Source organism: Canis aureus, chromosome 23, assembly GCF_053574225.1.
Source record: "Canis aureus isolate CA01 chromosome 23, VMU_Caureus_v.1.0, whole genome shotgun sequence".
Lineage (NCBI taxonomy): Eukaryota > Metazoa > Chordata > Mammalia > Carnivora > Canidae > Canis > Canis aureus.
Window position 1 is genome coordinate 5,287,214 of NC_135633.1, and position 3,547 is coordinate 5,290,760.

The 3,547-nt window shown below is 39.9% G+C and overlaps 1 pseudogene; it reads right to left on the reverse strand.

The window, feature by feature from the left end:
* Positions 1–212: 212 nt before the first annotated feature.
* On the reverse strand, positions 213–2,802 carry LOC144295237 (nucleolar RNA helicase 2 pseudogene; annotated as a pseudogene).
* Between the last annotated feature and the right edge of the window lie 745 nt (positions 2,803–3,547).

Here is a 3,547-nt window from a genome sequence, read left to right on the forward strand (position 1 = left end):
AAACCTGAGATTGAGATACCTCTAGTTGTGTTTTTCTTTTTCAAGATTGCCTTGGCTAATTGAGGTCTTTTTGTGGTCCCATACAAATTTTAAGATTATTCGTTCCAGTTCTGTAGAAAATGCTGCGGTATTTTGATAAGAATTACATTACATTCTTTTTTTTTTTTTTTATGGGCAAAATCTTGCTTGATTTTATCTTACAACCCACAGTGTATCAGAACAAAATTTAATGAATTCATCCATCCTTTCAAAAGATAAACCTGATACAGAAGTAGCAATAGTTACAAATCATAATCATCGGATGAAATAATTTCCATGAAGCTTGTCTCTCTGGAAGAGATGGGGACAAGGCAAGGAAGGAAGGAAACAGTGTGCTTTTAACCTTGCAGGAAAATCAGTGCTCAGTTCCATGTTACTGCATAAACTCTCCACTTCAAATTACTGCCCAAATGCTTTACTGAAACTCCTCTTCTGGCCTTTGTTTTGGAATCTGTTATTTTTGTTGCCACCTCCTGATCACTGTCCTCTGAAGCTTCGATTTCCCTCCCACTGTCCTCTAGAGCCTTGACTGCCTTCCTGCTGTCCACAGAAGTTTCGATATCCTTCCCGAGGTCCTTCCAGCTCTGGTTGCTCCGTGGCCACAGAGAGCTGCCAGCGACGCGTATCATGCCATTTTTCCTGTATTTCTGTTACTGCTGCAGTAGGGACATCGATGCAAACCCCCTGCTTTCCTTTGAGAAAAAAACATTCCTTTCACTTTGGAATCAATATCCTCTCCCAGCTGCTCTTTAAGTTCTTTCCAAGCATAACTAATGTTTGGCATTTCAATTGAGCATCATAAGGTCATGGTCACAAAGCCCGCATCTGAGTTGATCAGAGAGCGCTGGTCTACTGATGTGGCACCTGAAATATGGGCCAAGGCTGCTGCCAGGGCTTCCACGGCTCCTTTCTCCTCTATTAGTTTCTCCGCTGACTGCTTAAAATGACTAATGGCAGTGGGAGGCACAAATTCCAAAAGCCTGATGGCATCTTTGCTGGAAGCTTTTATGATCTCTGTTGCAGACGGGACACCTATTCGTTTAAATTTAATTCCCGCTTTTTGCTCCACTTGTGCTAACTGATACTCCTCCTTGTGCTGATAAAAGCAGATGCAAACCCCTGTCCTTCCAGCTCTGCCCATCCTCCCAGAGCGATGAACATAGGACTCCACATCCTTTGGTGGAGAACTCTGTATCACCAGATCAACCTCAGGGATGTCTAACCCACGAGCAGCAACATTAGTTGCAACCAAAACTCCAAAATCACCATTTCTAAAACCTTTCAGAGTGATTTCTCTCTGCTTCTGGGGAATATCTCCATGCAATGACTGGGCATCCTGCCTTATGGACACATTCTGTGACAACTCCTGGGCTTCTTTCTTGGTTTCAAAGAAGATAATGGTACGCCCATGAAAACCACTATATACTCGGATCACATCCCCAATAATTGCTGCCCTTTGAGTCCAGTGGCACTTGATAGCCAGGTACTCCACGGTTATTGCCGTTTTCTGGGTCTTTTTACCAATCAGGTCCACCTGTTCATATGTAGATTTCATGTATTTCTTAGCAACATTATATACCCAATGAGGGCAAGTTGCGAAAAAAGCAATGCTTGGGGATTATCTTCTGAATCTTTTTTGTATGCCACACTTAAAATCTCTTCCACTTGATCAGCAAACCCCATATCTAACATCTGGTCGACTTCATCCAGGACAACATGCTTAAGTTTGGCGAGATCTAGCTTGCCATTCTGAAGGTGGTCTTTGATACGACCTGGGGTCCCAACCCGGATATCAATCCCATTCCGCATGCGTCCAATTTGACCTCCATAGGGAGTTCCACCATAAAAACAAGCCACCGCCAGCTTTCATGTGAGGTCACTGAAGTCTCTGCTTACTTGATTTGCCAACTCCCTCATGGGTGCAAGAACCAGTACCTGAGGGGCACGACCTCTTCTCCTGTCTTGCAGTTCTCCCTGGAGCTTCGCAATCAAAGGGATGGCAAAGGAGAATGTCTTCCCAGTTCCTGTCCGTGCCTGTGCAATTAAGTCCTTTCCACTATAGACATGGTAAAATGTCTTTGCTTGTATAGGAGACAGGAAGGTCACCCCACAGGCTTTGAGAACTTTAATTAGTCTCTTCAGATATGGGGAAATTAGAGAAAGCTCCTTCTTTCTGTTCCACAGGTATTTCCTGCTCTAACTCACTGTTACATTCTTCCCCTAGGGTTTCACTGGTGTTAGAGACAAGTCCAGAATGAGAGAATCCATTCTTCAGTTTGGGGCTTTTCTCTCCAATTTCTCCATTCATTTCCTTTTCTTTCTTCATCTTCTTGGGCTTAGGAGCACTTATCTCTTCTTCAGAAGGTTCTTCACTTTTTATTACTTTTTTTGTTTTAGGAGAAACAACTTTCTTTTCAAAGAACTCCTTTGTTTTTTTCACACTTTTGGTTTTAGGACAAATTATGTCATTCTGAGATGTCCCCTCTTTCTTTTTTGCCTTTTTAGATTTAGGAGAATTCATGTCAACCTCATTAGACTCAACTTTCTTTTTAACTTTTTTAGCTTTAGGGGAAGGAATTTCTTCTTTTACTTCTGTTGCCTCTTCAGTCTTAATAGATTTTGGTTTCTCCTTTCTACCTTTCTTCTCATTCTGCTTCCATGGTGTCTCCACTTCTTCCATGGAGGTCTCGGAGTCCAAACCCACATCACTAATGATTTTCCCCGGCATTGTTCACCTCAAGCAATTCAGGCCGACCGCTCAGGTCCACCGGTGGAGAGGAAGAGACTGTACTCCTCGTTTATTACATTACATTCTTAATAGAATGTTTATAATCTTCAGAAAGAGTGGAAATAACCAAGAAGAAATGATAAGCTTGAAAAATGTCATTAGATTCTACTTAATTAATCTCTGTGTATGTTTGTTCTTATTTGTTAATCTTGATGAAATAAAAATAATAGAGTGGGCAAGACTACAAGGAGATACCAAAGAAATTATAGAAGAAATACTTGAATCAGAGATTCAGTAAAAGAAAAAAATAAGTAAAAACTGTCCGCTTAGGTGTCTTAGTGTTAGCACAATTTGAGTTCTATCTCCTGATTTTTCCAAACATCTTAATACAAAAATGAAAGTAAAGCACCTGTTAAAGATCACAAATTAAACAGACAGTATCATTAAAATGTGTATAGTAGATTATACTTCTATAGAATTTACAGTAATATGAGACCTTTCTAAATGACTCACCTATATTCATTCATTTAATCTAATAGTCCTATGAGATACCTCCATTACAGAGGAGAAAACATGCGTGAAATGGAATTTATAAAATTTATGATATAAAAGTAATATTTTGTGTTCCTGAAGTTTATAAAATTTATGATATAAAAAAGTAATATCTTGTTTGTGTTCCTGAAATCCTGAGATAGTCAGAATCAGTTCTGTCCGTCTTCTACATTGGAAAGAATTCTAATAATTCATGTAAATGTATCAAAGGATACTCTTTTTTGAGAG